The following is a 17,897-nucleotide window of genomic DNA, read 5'->3' on the forward strand; positions in this document are numbered from 1 at the left end:
GATTGTTCTTATTGAGTCCATTACCACTCACATTCAGACTTGACAATTTAAAATCTCCAAATAACCTAGCATGCTTGTTTAATTGCTGCGTAAAGTTTGTGAACATGCTGACATAAACCATAATATATCACAGATAGTAAAATACTACAGTATTAATGTTATCTAATTGTTTTATTTTTATTTTTATTTTGAACAGAAATGTATGGGGGTAAGGCAGGGGTCGGCAACCAAAAATGCTGAAAGAGCCATATTGGACCAGAAATACAAAAAACTAATCTGTCTGGAGCCGCAAAAAATGAAAAGCCGTATATAAGTCTTATAATGAAGGCAACACATGACGTAAGTGTCAATGTTAGCTATATTAGCCTACTATTATAATGACTATGTGTTGCAGGCTGAAGCAACTCTTCGTTGACAGAAATGTTGAAATTTAATATTTATTCTACACATATTTACAACATTAATGTGGGTGATCAAAGACATCAAAGCCCTGCTGAATGAGAAGAAGAGGGCATTCAATGCTGGTAACAAGGAGGAGGTGAAAAGAGTTCAGAGGCTGCTAAAGACCAAACTCATGGAGGCCAAGGAGAACTACAGGAGGAAGCTGGAAGGGAAGCTGAAGGACAACAACATGAAGTCGGTTTGAAGAGGTATGCAGACCATCACCGGCCTCAAACCGTCGGGGGGTAGGGGATGGTGGGAAACAAAGAGGGGGCCAATGAGCTAAACCAGTTCTTTAACAGGTTTGACACAGTGGCTCCGACAAGGTCCCCCCACCCCCAGCGAACCAACCACCCCCCCCCCCCCCCCCCTCACAGCCCCCCAACTCCAATGACTACCTCCCCCCACTTAACACCTCACCCTCAGCTTGACGACCCCCTCATCCCCCAACCACCTGAGACCCCCCCAGTGTGTCTGTCTGCAGACCAGGTGAATGCACAGCTAAAGAAGTTACACACAGGCAAGGCCGCGGGTCCTGACGGTGTGAGCCCCAGGGTGCTCAAAGCCTGTGCCCCACAGTTGTGTGGTGTGCTTCAGCACATCTTCAACATGAGCCTCAGGCTGCAGAAAGTCCCCACACTGTGGAAAACCTCATGCGTGGTCCCCATCCCCAGTGCAAGTGCACGAGACCCAGCACGTCGAAGGGCTACAAACCGGTGGCTCTAACCTCCCATATCATGAAGACCATGGAGAGGTTGGTCCTGGAACAACTGCGACCGACGAACAAGCCCCACCTGGACCCACTCCAGTTCGCCTATCAGCCCCGACTGGGAGTGGAGGACACGGTCATCTACCTGCTGAACCAAGCCCACACCCACCTAGACAAGCCTGCGAGCAGTGTGAGGGTCATGTTTTTTTTACTTCTCCAGTGCTTACGATACCATACGGCCCGGGCTACTGGGTGTGAAGTTGGAGACAAAGCAGGTGGAGGCCCCCTTGGTGTCCTGGGTTGTTGATTACCTGACTAACAGACCACAATACGTGCAACTGCAGGACTGTGTGTCTGACAGACTGGTCAGCAACACCGGGGCCCCGCAGGGCACAGTCCTCTCCCCCTTCCTCTTCACCATCTACACCACCAGTCAGAGTCCTGCCACCTTCAGAAGTTTTCTGATGACTCTGCGATAGTGGGGTGTATTGAAGATGGTGATGAGGAGGAATACAGGGCACTGGTGGAGGACTTTGTCACATGGTGTGGAAAAGAACCACCTCCAGCTCAATGTGACAAAGACCAAGGAGCTGATTGTGGACCTGGGAAGGAGGAAGAGTACTCCGGCCACCCCTGTTTCCATCAGGGGGGTCGATGTGGACATGGTTGAGGATTATAAAAACCCCGTTTCCATATGAGTTGGGAAATTGTGTTAGATGTAAATATAAACGGAATACAATGATTTGCAAATCCTTTTCAACCCATATTCAATTGAATGCACTACAAAGACAAGATATTTGGTGTTCATAAACTTAATTTTTTTTTGCAAAAAAGAATTAACTTAGAATTTCATGGCTGCAACACGTGCCAAAGTAATTGGAAAAAGGCATGTTCACCGCTGTGTTACATGGCTTTTCCTTTTAACAACACTCAGTAAACGTTTGGGAACTGAGGAGACACATTTTTTAAGCTTCTCAGGTGGAATTTTTTCCCATTCTTGCTTGATGTACAGCTTAAGTTGTTCAACAGTCCGCGGGTCTCCGTTGTGGTATTTTAGGCTTCATAATGTGCCACACATTTTCATAGGAGACAGGTCTGGACTACAGGCAGGCCAGTCTAGTACCCGCACTCTTTTACTATGAAGCCACGTTGATGTAACACGTGGCTTGGCATTGTCTTGCTGAAATAAGCAGGGGCGTCTATGGTGACGTTGCTTGGATGGCAACATATGTTGCTCCAAAACCTGTATGTACCTTTCAGCATTAATGGCGCCTTCACAGATGTGTAAGTTACCCATGTCTTTGGCACTAATACCCCCCCATACCATCACAGATGCTGGCTTTTCAACTTTGCGCCTATAACAATCCGGATGGTTCTTTTCCTCTTTGGTCCGGAGGACACGACGTCTACAGTTTCCAAAAACAATTTGAAATGTGGACTCGTCAGACCACAGAACACTTTTCCACTTTGTATCAGTCCATCTTAGATGAGCTCAGGCCCAGCGAAGCCGACGGCGTTATTGGGTGTTGTTGATAAACGGTTTTCGCCTTGCATAGGAGAGTTTTAACTTGCATTTACAGATGTAGCGACCAACTGTAGTTACTGACAGTGGGTTTCTGAAGTGTTCCTGAGCCCATGTGGTGATATCCTTTACACACTGATGTCGCTTGTTGATGCAGTACAGCCTGAGGGATCGAAGGTCACGGGCTTAGCTGCTTACGTGCAGTGATTTCTCCAGATTCTCTGAACCCTTTGATGATATTACAGACCGTAGATGGTGAAATCCCAAAATTCCTTGCAATAGCTGGTTGAGAAAGGTTTTTCTTAAACTGTTCAACAATTTGCTCACGCTTTGTTGACAAAGTGGTAACCCTCGCCCCATCCTTGTTTGTGAATGACTGAGCGTTTCATGGAATCTACTTTTATACCCAGCTAGACTGGAGCTAGACTCTATGGCGGTAGTGTCAGAGAGGAGAAGTCTTGCAAAGCTCCTAGCGACTATGGACAACACCTCCCACCCACTACACTCGGACCTGGCGGAGCACGTTCAGTGGAAAGCTCAGACTCCCAAAATGCAACAGGGAACGACATAGGAAGACCTTCATACCGACAGCCATCAGACTATGTAACGCATATGTTCCTTTTTGACTGTACTTAAATGTATAATAGACTGTATTTATTATTATTCACATGTGAATAATGCTGTATAATAGACTGTATTTATATTATTCACATGTGAATAATGCTGTATAATAGACTGTATTTATATTATTCACATGTGAATAATGCTGTATAATAGACTGTATTTATATTATTCACGTGTGAATAATGCTATATAATAGACTGTATTTATATTATTCACATGTGAATAATGCTGTATAATAGACTGTATTTATATTATTCACATGCAAAAAAAATACCCAAGTGTTTATTGTCTATTGTGAGCGAACTGTGGTGCTGAATTTCCCCCAGGGATCAATAAAGTACTTTCTATTCTATTAGAAACCAATAGTACATCAGAGGCTACTTAGAAGGTGAGATAAATCCTGGAAATGACTGGCTTTTAATGGCCAAAGGTATAGATGTGAGTGTCCAAGTTTAAAGGAAATGGCAGGCTGTCTTCTTTTAATAGATGTATTACAATCTTTGGCAAGCTAGTTAACGTTTGCTGTGGTCTGGAACAACTTGACACACAAACAACTATCTGAAATGCAGCCAATATTACATACAGATAATGTGTCATGAGACATGCAAAACTAAATTATATACAAAGAGGATAAAAGTAAAGGATATTAAATGAGCTAAAATATACCTACAAATGAGGCATAATGATGCAATATGTACATACAGCTAGCCTGAATAGCATGTTAGCATTGATTAGCTTGCAGTCATGCACTGACCAAATATGCCTGATTAGCACTCCAACAAGTCAATAACATCAACAAAGCGCACCTTTGTGCATTCACGCACAGCATGAAACTTTTGGTGGACAAAATGATACAAGGGAGTGGAAGATTTTACATGTAAACAAACTGTTGCGTCACAGTCCACACTATGCTGAGTTCAAGAACTGCCAAAATTAGTAGGTTAAAAACAATGTTCACCAAATACTCTCATCAGTGAAGCATACACACAAACATATTAAACAGTGGGATTTCTAATAATTGGGAAGGTTTGTGTCATGTTTGTCCTAAAACAAAAAACATACTAAAACAAAAAAATTATTTCCCCCCCATCTTTTTCCATTTTCATTAATCTAAAAAAAACTGCTCCAGGGAGTCACTAGGGCCGCACTAAAGAGCCGCATGCGCCTCGAGAGCCGCGGGTTGCTGACCCCCGGGGTAAGGGGTAAATAATTAGTACTAGTGAAGGTTAAATTAACCTAATTATTTCATTTGTAACACAGTTATCATTGTAAAAAGAGCACAGATATCTGTAAAACTGTATTTATTTGTTTATCTTCACATATTTCAGTTGTTTGTCTGAATGACCTACAGAGCATCATTTTGTTGTTGTTTTTAGGTTTTCATCCTTGTTAGGTTGTTTTGGTCATGAGTAGCCTACTACAGTAGTGGGTTGTTTCAGCCCTGCCCTTCTCTGTCTGTGTCAGCCATTCAGCTTGCTGTCAGCTATCTCAATCTAGTCTGTGAATAAATAACAATACCCTGGACAACTAGCTTTGTAAAAAATGACATATAACTAATTTGTAAATAATTGGGATTATTTGGTATTAAACATTTTATTTCTAAAATCAAAGCAGCTAATATTGAACGCACACCAACTTGATGTCCATTGTTCTTATAAAAGTGACAATAGAATTATTAAAAATATTTTTCTATGATATAATACAAAACCCAAAAAACAGTGAACTTTGGCACGTTGTGTAAATGGTAAACAAAAACAGAATACAATCATTTGCAAATCCTTTTCAACCTACGTTCAATTGAATAGACTGCAAAGACAAGATATTTAATGTTCGAACTGGTAAACTTTGTTATTTTTTGCATTTGGAATTTGATGCCTGCAACATGTTTCAAAAAAGCTGGAACAAGTGGCAAAAAAGACTGAGAAAGTGGAGGAATGCTCATCAAACACTTATTTGGAACATCTCACAGGTGAACAGGCTAATTGGAAACAGGTGGGTGCCATGATTGGGTATAAAAGCAGCTTCCATGAAATGCTCAGTCATTCACAAACAAGGACAGGGCGAGGGTCACCACTTTGTGAACAAATGCGTGAGCAAATTGTCGAACAGTCTAAGAACAACATTTCTCAACAAGCTATTGCAAGGAATTTTGGGATTTCACCAACTATGGTCCGTAATATCATCAAAAGGTTCAGAGAATCTGGAAAAATCACTGCAAGGACGAAAACCAACATTGAATGCCTGTGACCTTTGATCCCTTTAAGCGGTACTGCATCAAAAAGCGACAACAGTGTGTAAAGGATATCACCACATGCGCTCAGAAACACTTCCGAAAACTACTGTCAGTAACTAAAGTTTGTCGCTACATCTGTAAGTGTGTGTTTAAACTCTACTATGCAAAGCGAAATCCATTTTTCAACAACACCCAGAAACGTCACCGGCTTCACTGGGCCTGAGCTCATCGAAGATGGACTGATGCAAAGTGGAAAAATGTTCAGTGGTCTGACGAGTCCACATTTCAAATTGTTATTGGAAACTGTGGACGTCGTGTCCTCCGGAACAAAGAGGAAAATAACCATCCGGATTGTTATAGGCGCAAAGTTAAAAAAGCAGCATCTGTGATGGTATGGGGTTGTATTAGTATCCAAGGCATGGGTAACTTACACATCTGTAAAGGCACCATTAATGCTGAAGGGTACACATACAGGTTGTGGGGCAACATATGTCGCTCCACAACATATGTTATCATGGACACCCCTGCTTATTTCAGGAGGACAATGCCAAGCCAAGTGTTACAACAGCGTGGCTTCATAGTAAAAGAGTGCAGGTACTCAACTGGCCCGCCTGTAGTCCAGACCTAACTCCCATTGAAAAGGTGTGGCTTCAAAATGAAGCCTAAAATACCACAACGGAGACCCCGGACTGTTGAACAACTTAAGCTGTACATCAAGCAAGAATGGGAAAGAATTCCACCTGAAAAGCTTAAAAAAATTGGTCTCCTCAGTTCCCAAACATTTACTGAATGTTGTTAAAAGGAAAGGCCATACAACACAGAGGTAAAAATGCCACTGTGCCAACTTTTTTGCAATGTGTTGCTACCATTAAATTCTAAGATAATGATTATTTGCAACGTTTCTCAGTTCGAACATTAAATATCTTGTCTTTGCAATCTATTCAATTGAATATAAGTTGAAAAATATTTGCAAATCATTGTATTCTGTTTTTATTGACGAATTACACAACGTGCCAACTTCACTGGTTTTGGGTTTTGGGTATAATATTAGCACACTACTTAAATGTGCATATTTTAATTAGGTCTTACAACAAACTAGCAAAAGGTACTATATATGTATAAAAAACAATATAATATATCAAAATCCAAAACAAACCAATACAAACTGTGGTAGCTAATGACGTAAAACTATCTAAAGTGAAAGAGTACATGTTGGGTTGTAAAAGTTCATCAGTAATTTAAGTACAAGATGATACATAAAATGTGGGGCTGGTTTAGGAGTTAAAGTGGCATTGTTTATACCTCTTTAAAGAGCATTTCTGGTGGAGTTTTTCTTGAATAAATCAGCTATAATAGAACATGTTTTCAAAACAGCTGTATAACAATGTTAATAGACTATACAAATTCTTATTATCTTTACCACTTGTGAGGCTATGACTACTTATTTATCATAGTAAATGCAGCATTTTTATGCTGTTACCTGATGTATCCAGGAGATGACACTATAGTCCATCATATGAGGGGATTCAAAGCCCATGCAAGGAGCTGTGAAGAAGAGAAGGGATCTCGTGCTAATATGATTAGGTTTGGGGAAACATACATCCATTTACTACCGCTTGTCCCTTTTGGGGTCGCGGGAGATGCTGGAGCCTATCTCAGCTGCATTCGGGCAGAAGGCGGGGTACACCTTGGACAAGTCGCCACCTCATCGCAGGGCCAACACAGATAGACAGACAACATATTAATGAAAAACAAATAGAATAAAATATGTGGTTAAATGGTTGAATTTTAGTTTAGTTTAGTTTTGGGGTTATTTGACTTACCGGTAATCAAGATCAAGAGCAAATTCAAATCAACGTCCATAAATCTCACATCCCTCAGTTAATTATACAGGGAATTAAATGGAATGTGAACTTCATGCAGTATTTGACACAACTTAGTCAATAGTGGAACATGTAGAATTTTTGAGAAGGCCTTACTTGATGAATTTGGTGTTTATATTCAAGGCTTTCAAGCATTGTTTTGTTTATTGGTAAGTTTAGAACTGTATATTTAATCCATCCATACATTTTCTATTGCTCGTCGCAGGGTGCTGGAGCCTATCCTATCCCAGCATATTATGCAAAATATATCACCTATATACAAAATCCAAAACCAGTGAAGTTGGCACATTGTGTAAATCATAAATAAAAACCGAATACAATGATTTGCAAATCCTTTTTAACTTGTATTCAATTGAATAGACTGCAAAGAGAAGATATTTAATGTTACAACTGAGAAACTTTTTTTTTTTTTTGCAAACAATCATTAACTTAGAATTTAGTGGCAACAACACATTGCAAAAAAGTTAGCACAGGGGCATTTTTACCTCTGTGTTACATGGCCTTTCCTTTTAACAACACTCAGCAAACGTTTGGGAACTGAGGAGACCAATTTTTAAAGCTTTTCAGGTGGAATTATTTCCCATTCTTGCTTGATGTACAGCTTAAATTATTCAACAGTCCGCGGTCTCCGTTGTGGTATTTTAGGCTTCATATTGCACCACACATTTTCAATGGGTGACAGATCTGGACTACAGGCAGGCCAGTCTAGTACCCGCACTCTTTTATTATGAAGCCATGTTGTTGTAACTTGTATCTGTTGCTTGGATGGCAACATATGTTGCTCCAAAACCTCTATGTACCTTTCAGCATTAATGGTGCCTTCACAGATGTGTAAGTTACCCATGCCTTGGGCACTAATACACCCCCATACCATCACAGATGCTGACTTTTCAACGTTGCGCCTATAACAGTCCGGATGGATCTTTTCGTCTTTGGTCCAGGGGACACGACGTCCACAGTTTCCAAAAACAATTTGAAATGTGGACTCGTCAGACCATAACACACTTTTCCACTTTGCATCAGTCCATCTTAGATGAGCTCGGGCCCAGCGAAGCCGGCGGTGTTTCTGGGTGTTGGTGATAAATGGCTTTTGCTTTGCATAGTACAGTTTTAACTTGCACTTACAGATGTAGCGACAAACTGTAGTTACTGATAGTGGTTTTCTGAAGTGTTCCTGGGCCCATGTGGTGAAATCCTTTACACGCTGATGTCGCTTTTTGATGCAGTACCGCCTGAGGTATCCAAGGTCCGTAATATCATTGCTTACGTGCAGTGATTTCTCCAGATTCTCCGAACCATTTGATGATATTACGGACCGTAGATGGTGATATCGCTGAATTCCTCGTTGAGAAATGTTGTTCTTAAACTATTCGACAATATGCTCACACATTTGTTCACAAAGTGGTGACTCTCGCCCCATCCTTTTTTGTGAATGACTGAGCATTTCATGGAAGCTGCTTTTAATACATTTTGAATAGGATTTGCAAATCATTGTATTCTGTTTTTATTTACCATTTACATGTGCCAACTTCACTGGTTTTGGGTTTTGTAAGTTGGCTCATGAATCTCATCTTCTCATCGGTGAGTTTCTTTCTATATAAAGTTTTAGGGGAACAACGCCTGCAAAAGTGGAACCAGGTCTGAGAGAGTAAGCATAGGCACCCGGGGCCTCATGTATTAAGCGCTCGTACAAACTTTTTCACGGCAAAGTTGAGAAGTACCAAGAAAAACCTGAACATGGAAATGTGCGATGCCTGACATACAGTACTCACAGTTTTAGAAGCTGTGAATTCACACAAAGATGGTCGTTCGGGCCTTGCCAACAAATGATTTCGACAATGTAGAAGATCGAGGCAAGGACAACATTTTCGCGAATGCATTTACTGTAATTCTTTATGTTCATGGTTGCGGCACAAAATACACCGGAGACGGTGGAGAAATGGTTCAACTTTGTAGTAGCTCTACAAGGTTGCAATAATAAATTGAGTAATCAAACAAGAATCAAAGTATTTCCTATCCTTTGTGATATGCTGGCATCTTTACATTTAAAAGATTGCAAACCAAATATTACATAATATTCACATGCTGTGAGCAGACTACTTTTGTCGTGAGTTATATGTTACGGTGGGGTCACATGGTTATGCGCTGGTCGTTTCCCCAAAATGCAGATGGACGTTCGGAAGCAGCGTGCAGGTAAAAAAAAGGGTTTATTATCGTGACTCGGCAAGAATACAAAACATAGGAACGTGCCGCTGGCACGGGAAGCTACAGAAAAACTAGCACAGGAATAAGGAGCAAGAAACCAACATAACGTGTTACGTGAAGCAAACAAAACAGCCAGAGTGTGGCGAGAGGCAGGACTAAGTAGATCTCTGATTAGTGATCGGGAGAAGGTGAGTGTCCCGACCACTCATCAGAGGCAGGTTTTTTTGTTTTTTTTGATTGAGACTTTTATTAGTAGGTTGCACAGTGAAGTACATATTCCGTACAATTGACCACTAAATGGTAACACCCGAATACGTTTTTCAACTTGTTTAAGTCGGGGTCCACTTAAATTGATTCATGATACAGATATATACAATCATATATACTATCATCATAATACAGTCATCACACAAGATAATCATCAGGGTGTATACATTGAATTATTTACATTTTTTACCATTCCGGGTGTGGAGGGGGCGGGGGGGTTAGGTTTGGTTGTTATCATCAGTCATCAACAATTGAGAACAGAGAAATGGATATTGAAACAGTGTAGGTCTGACTTGGTAGGATATGTACAGCAAGTAGTGGACATAGAGAGAGAGAAAGAGAGATCAGAAGGCATAAGAAAAATATCTGCATTTGATTGTTAACATTTGATTATTAACAACAATCCGGGGAGGGTGTTAGTTTAGGGTTGAAGTTGCCTGGAGGTGTACTTTTATTGCGGTTTTGAAGGAGGATAGAGGTGCCCTTTTTTTTATACCTGTTGGGAGCGCATTCCACATTGATGTGGCATAGAAAGAGAATGAGTTAAGACAGACAAAATAAATAAATAAATTGCAGTTCCCTTTAAAGCCTAACAAGCAAAACAAGTATAATTTTTAAAATGTATCTCAAGTTCAAATGAATGAGTATTTGTTTTCTAAACATATATGCCAAGTGACAGTCTTGTTAAGTGTCTGCCATTCATCATAAGACTCGCAGGGGGGTCATTTTGCTACAGTTTCAAGAGCAGAGTAAGGACAAGTTGTGACAGAAGGCAAGCGACACTAAATCCCAGAGGAAGGGACTTTTAGCTCGTTATTGTTTGAGTGTAGGTAAAAGTACCTCAGGTGTAAGTCAAGGTCAGGCCTGAGGCACCAGACCTTGTTCCCATCCCACATGGCTAAACCTCCGGAGACCACTGATCTGTTTGAAACATCAGGCACTGCTTACTACTCCTTTTTAATTAAATGTGGCCCTAAGAGGAAAGTCTTCAGTGGAAAACAAAAATAACATCAAATTAAAGATGACACGGTCCAACGCTCTGCTTAATCAGGTGTGCGTAAGAGTTTATTTGGATCACTTGTCAAAAGAGTAACTTTAATATCCTTATCCGGATGCAAAACTTCGACTTAATTAGATGGTTTTAATAAATTACTGGACAAAAGTGCACATTTATTTGTGCTTTTAAAGATCAAAAGTATGTCAAGTGTGATGTGTTATTCTATGTGCTACGGTGTTCTAGAAAGGTGTGGGAAGTCAATTTAAGATCTTGAATAGATTGTATTGTACATCTTCTCAGCTGTTTAAAATTGGCGTAGTAGATAGCAAATTATGTATGAAGTGTCGGGCAGCTGACAGAACTCTGTTCATTTATTGTGGGAATGTCAGAGAATAAAAGAGTTATGGTTGAAAACAACAAAAGAAGCAATCACATTCCTAAACATCCCAATGACACTGCAAACTTCTATTCTTGGTGATCTGCATCAATTTAGTAACGTGTCATCAAAAGAATAAACATGCGTTTCGTTCAATGTGCATCATAACAAAAAGGGTAATACTAAAAATAATGTTGATAGTCCAACTCCAACTGACTGGTATACACAAGCTATGGAGATGATATCAGTAGAAAAAACTGCATTTAGTTTGGATAATAATGAGTCATATATTGGAATATGGGATATATTATTTAAATTTGTTTTAACTATTAAATGAACCTAAAATATGACTTATTTTATCTTTGTTGAAAATATTGTACACAATGTGTTGTGAAGCTTATGAGATGCGATGCAAGTGTAAGCCACTGTGACACTATTGTTCATTTTGTATTTTTTTTTTATAAATGGCTGTGATGATAATGTCAATGAGGGATTTCTAATCACTGTTATGTTGGAATTCTTAATAATATTGATACTGTTGTTGATATTATTCATTTTTGTTTGACTACTTTTGGATTGTTTTGTGTCATCTCAATTGCTCTGTTGGTTGCTATTCTGAATGTTGCTGGTTTGATTTTGGAATTGGAATTGTATTATTATGGTATTATTTTGTTGGATTGATTAATAAAAAAGAAAAAGAAAAAAGAAAGGTGTGGGAAGAAATACAAAGTTGAAGGGGGACATTTTGAGCATTTGCGATTAAACTGTTGAATGAATGCAATTGTAATAGTTTTACGAGGTCAAAATTGAAGAAAGAAAGACCTACAACAACCATTACTAAACTAATAAAACAGACAAAAGCAAACTGCATTTAAACATTATATTTTATTTGTGGTCCAAAATAACTTTTTTTAAAATAGCAGTAATTAACTGGCTATAGGCCTGACCCCTGACACAACCTTTCTAAGCATTTACTGCAATCAGGCCCTTCCTGTAACTCTCAGTGATACTACAGCATCTGTCGCCAGGCGTTTTGGCCGACTCCTTGTGCGCAAAAGATTCCAGTTCTCTTAGGCTTGATACATATATTCGACAAATTGCATGTTTAAGCTCTTTCCACATATGTTCAATTGGATTTAATTCAGGGCTCATAGACTGCCACTTTTGAATAGTTTCGCCCTTAGCTATTCTTAAGGGGTTTCGGCTGTGATTTGGGTAATTGTCTTATTGGAGGACCCATGACTTGCAATTAAGACTTAGATTTCACATTTTGGCTTGATAGTATGGTCTTGCCTTTTGTTATACCTACGCAGATCAAAGACCAAAGCCTTCTTAGTACATAACCGAGTCTCCTCAATGTTTTACAGTGGGTATTGGTCTTCTTTTCTCTGTATGCTGTATATGTGTAAACCTATATAAACGTACAGCTGATATGATTTGCATGCATTATAACATTAGGGGAACAACTTGTGATTGTAGTACTTGAAAAGACTACTACTATCATGTCTATATTTTGTGAGTGTTAATGTGAATGGCTGTTTGTTAACGTGTGCCCTGTGATTGACTAGCGATCGGTCAGGGTGTATCCCGCCTCTTGCATAAAAAAAATGACATCATGCTAAATCATCCTCATCGTCATTGACTGCACTCTTATAATGCTCGACCCATCACATTTGGTGTCATTAGAGAATATTTTGTGTACATCTTCTAGATGTATGACTGCGTCTGTGGGATGTTACTTCTTGTGTTTCTCATAACAGCCTTCGCAGCGGAGGATGAGGCTCCACTTTGTGAGGCGTTGGGTAGGCTAGAATTCCCTCTCTTATCTGAGGAACAGGACATCACCATTGGAGGTGCATTTTTCATACATAGTCAAATTTCCAAGCCTCAACTGTCTTTCAGAGAGACTCCAGAACCCATAAGATGTTCCAGGTACTAGATGCTCTTTTGTGTTGATGGTACACACTGTATGAACATACAGTCTGAATGCTTTTTTTTCAGGATAAATCTTAGAGAATTACGTTTTGCGCAAACAATGATATTCGCAATCAAGGACATCAACAATAGCTGTCTGCTGCCCAACGTCTCCATCGGCTATAAGGTGTTTGACACCTGTGGGTCAGAGCTGCCTTCAGTGCATGCCGCCATGGGTCTGACGAATGGACCACAAGCACCAAACTGCTCAAGTCAATCATCGGTTCACGCCATCATTGGTGCCTCCGAGTCATCCTGAACCATCGCCATGTTACAAACATCTGGGATTTTCCAAACACCGGTGGTAAATATTTAATTGTTGTCACTATTGTCGCTTTTGTGAGTCTCACTTTTTTCTCTCTCATTTTTTTCTCCAGATCAGCCACTTTGACACTTGTGCCTGTTTAAGTAACAGAAAGGAGTATCACACCTTCTTTAGAACCATCCCCAGTGACTACTTCCAGAACAGAGCCTTGGCAAAATTGGTCAAACACTTTGGCTGGTCCTGGGTCGGCACCGTTAGAAGCAACAACGACTATGGCAACAATGGCATGGCTACATTTATTGCAGCTGCAGGCCAAGAAGGAGTCTGTGTTGAGTACTCTGAAGCCATCTCCAGGTCTGATTCCGCCGAGAAGGTGTCACAAATTGTCAGAAGGATCGGCAGCGGCACAGCTCAGGTTTTAGTTGCTTTCCTCGCACGGGGCGAGATGGACGTTTTGCTGGAAGAAGCGATAAACCAGAACCTGACCGGGTTGCAGTGGGTTGGCAGTGAATCCTGGATCACAGCCAAACGTCTCTCCATCAAGAAGTACTCACACATCCTGACAGGGGCTCTGGGTTTCACCATCAGAAAGACCAAAATCCCTGGCCTGCGAGAGTTTCTGCTGCAGGTTAACCCAACTCAGAATGAACTGCTCAAAGAATTCTGGGAAGCAAATTTTGACTGTAGCTTTCATTCCGACCCACATGGTACTAAGCACTGTACTGGCTCTGAGAGGCTGGAGAATATTGACAATGCTTTTACGGACGTGTCCGACCTGAGGATATCTAACAATGTGTATAAGGCTGTGTATGCAGTGGCCCACGCCACACATAACATGTTCCGATGTCGACAAAGTGTCTCCAATGTGACCCTGTCATGTGTTTGGCCAGATATCTTAGAGACAGAGAAGGTTAGAAGTCACCTCCTTAAAGTAATGACTTTATTTAACTACATTTTCTGTTAGGAAACTGAAAAGCTTTTCCCATTTTTAGGTTGTGAAACACCTGCAAACTGTAAACTTCACTCTTCAGTCCGGTGAAAATGTGCACTTTGATAAGAACAGAGACCCCGCTGCAACATATGAGCTGGTGAACTGGCAGAAAGACGCAGTGGGAGGTGTTGCGTTTGTGGCTGTCGGGAGCTACGATGCTTCACTACCACAGGGAAATCAATTCAAGATGAACAGAATCAACATCACATGGGCTACTGATTCCTCAAAGGTACCCATCTCCGTAGAAAAACTGAGATGTGTCCATGGTATTTAAAATGGAGTGCTGCTGATTGTTACAGAGACCCGAGTCCGTGTGCAGTGACAGTTGTCTGCCAGGCTTTCGTAAAGTCGCCATTAGAGGAAAACCAATCTGCTGCTTTTCCTGCATCGCTTGTGCTGCTGGGGAGAACAGCAACTCCACCAGTGAGTTTTAAGATGAAATATTAATGTTCTGTTAGCTACACACTAGGGTTGTACGGTATACCAGTATTAGTATAGTACCGCGATACTAATTAATCATGTTCGGTTCTATACCGCCTCTGAAAAGTACCGGTCCGCCCCCACTGTAATGATACCAAGTACAGTAGCGTATCTAGTCGATACTACTATGATTACGTCGATATGTTTTGGCATCACAACATCTTCTTTCGTTTCTTTTAAATGTATATTATGTTTATAAACTCAGGAAAAATGTCCCTGGACACATGAAGACTTTGAATATTACCAATGTATGATCCTGTAACGACGGTCGAGTCATACCAAAGACTATAAAAATGGGACCCATTACCTCCCTGCTTGGCACTCAGCATCAAGGGTTGGAATTGGGGGTTTAATCACCAAAATGATTCCCGAGCATGGCCACCACTGCTGCTCACTGCTCCCCTCACCTCCCAGGGGGTCCAACAAGGGGATGGGTCTAGTGCAGAGGGTAATTTCACCACACTGAGTGTGTGTGTGACTATCAGTGGTACTTTAACTTTACCTAAACTTGGTATTGGATTGATACCTAAATTTGTGGTATCATCCAAAACTAATGTAAAGTATTAAACAACAGAAGAATAAGTGATTATTACATTTTAACAGAAGCGTAGATGGAACATGTTAAAAGAGAAAGTAAGGAGATATTAACAGTAAATGAACAAGTAGATTAATCATTCATTTTCTACCACTTGTCCTTAATAATGTTGACAAAATAAAAGAATGGAAAATGACACAATATGTTACTGCATACGTCAGCAGATAAATTAGGAGCCTTTGTTTGCCGTTTACTAATAAAAGACAAGTTGTTTAGTATGTTCACTATTTTATTTAAGGACAAACTTGCAATAAGAAACATACATGTATGTTTAATGTACCCTAAGATTTTTTGTTAAAATAAAGCCAATAATGCAATTTTTTGTGGTCCCCTTTATTTAGAAAAGTACCGAAAAGTATCGAAATCATTTTGGTATTGGTTCCAAAATATTGGTATCTGGGCAACACTGCTACACACACTGACTGGCCACACCATTAAGTACACTTGCTCAGTCTAATGACAGATGAGCTGTATAAACTAAAGAAAATCATGATGCTCAATTTTGACTGTCAATGGTGAGTGGTGTGCGTACTACCTTGACTACATACACTCGGTGCATGTGTTCTATTTAGATTCTGCAGAGTGTTTCCAGTGCATGCGAGAGGATTGGTCCAATAAAGACCACAGCCAGTGTGTGCCAAAGGTGATTGAGTTCCTGTCCTATGGAGAAACCATGGGGGCTTTGCTGACCACATGCTCACTCTTTGGAGCAAGTCTAACTGTAATGGTGTCATGTATCTTCTTCTGCTTCCGACACACTCCTCTTGTGAGAGCCAGCAACTCAGAGCTGAGCTTCCTCCTGCTCTTCTCCCTGACCTTGTGCTTCCTGTGCTCACTGACGTTCATGGGCAAGCCCTCAGACTGGTCCTGCATGCTGCGCCACACGGCCTTTGGTATTACTTTTGCCCTGTCCCTTTCTTGCGTCTCGGTAGTAATGGCCTTCAAGGCAACATAATGGTTCAATGCTCTGCTTGTGTTCTCCAGCTGGGTTCTGTGTTGTGTTGGTGTATATCGGCCTGCTTGCTGTTCTGTGCTTCGTCCTCGCTTTTCTGGTTCGAAAACTTTCAAAAATTAATCACTTTCAGCATGTTGATATTCTGTGCAGTCTGGATCTCTTTTATCCCTGCTTATGTCAGCTCTCGCGGAAAGTTTACAGTCACAGTAGAGATCTCTGCAATTCTGGCATCAAGCTTTGGGTTACTTTTCTGTATATTTGCACCAAAATTTAATATTTTACAGTTGAAACCAGAGAGGAATACAAAGAAACATGTGATTGGGAAAAAACAATGACAGTGGAATATTTTAATGGCATTGTAAGATTAGCTTTTGCCTGGAAAATTACTATTCAAAAGTTGTACTGATAAGATTATGTGTAGATAACCTATGTTTTGCTGTGTTTTATTTTATGTTGAGGTGATATAACCACTCCTGTTATAATATAAACAGACTCCAGTAAATATACGCTCATTGAACAATTTATTTGATACCTGTTTTTAGAGCTAATACAAGAGCTGTGTCAAAAAGTCTGTCTAATGTTGCGTCTGACCAGTCTTCCTCTCAGGGAATTAAAGTCACTGGTCAATTCCAAGTTATTTCAGATGACATATGTTGAGTAAGAAGAACCATCAAGACAGAATAGGAATATTATCAAGTTCTGCTAAAGCTTTAGGAGACCACCCTTACAATGCAGTAATATCAGCATCTCGAAGCGGTCTGAAAATCAAACGGAAAGAGACAGCTTATTGAGTACGAAAACAGCCCCCACCCGCACAGAAAGGAATACAGCCTCATTGTTCTAATACTGATAAGGTAAAAAGGGAGTACACCATACTCCCACATTCCAACGCCTTCAAGGTAAGGCACAGAGTTTACTTGCGTACATAAGTTACAAGCATAAAGAGTACACATGGGAAATATTAGCTGCTTTAAACATGACTATGAATAAAGAAAGAACTCTTAAAAATATATGCATTCTCCACACTAACCAATTGGGATAGGTATCGAATTCCGTCGGTACTAACGGGTATCAATTCGCATAAAATCAAACAGTATCATATTTCGAAACCTTTGTTTCCCTTGACGTTACATCCGGTTACAGACTGGTCACCAGCTCAAACACTTGGTAAAACAAGCACTACAGCAGTACTCAGAGCAGATTGTTTCTAGGTAATGCTACCTTTTTCCATGGCAGCAAAGCAAATATGCCTGATGCAAAGTGTTTGAACATAAAGTTTGGCTCCACTTGTTCAAACTGTGGTAGCTCAATTTTACACGGCAATTTTTAACACCCCCAAATTTGAGATTCGCGTTATCAATCAAACAATCAAACAGCTAG

The 17,897-nt window shown here is 40.4% G+C and overlaps 1 protein-coding gene and 1 pseudogene across 3 annotated transcripts in view; one reads left to right on the forward strand and one right to left on the reverse strand.

The window, feature by feature from the left end:
• Nucleotides 1-17,897, reverse strand: part of LOC133614829 (extracellular calcium-sensing receptor-like) — a 145,118-nt gene that overhangs the window by 49,884 nt on the left and 77,337 nt on the right. The window lies entirely within an intron of this gene.
• On the forward strand, nt 464-16,852 carry LOC133614890 (extracellular calcium-sensing receptor-like; annotated as a pseudogene).

The sequence above is a fragment of the Nerophis lumbriciformis genome, linkage group LG17, assembly GCF_033978685.3.
Source record: "Nerophis lumbriciformis linkage group LG17, RoL_Nlum_v2.1, whole genome shotgun sequence".
In the NCBI taxonomy this organism is placed as follows: Eukaryota; Metazoa; Chordata; class Actinopteri; order Syngnathiformes; family Syngnathidae; genus Nerophis; species Nerophis lumbriciformis.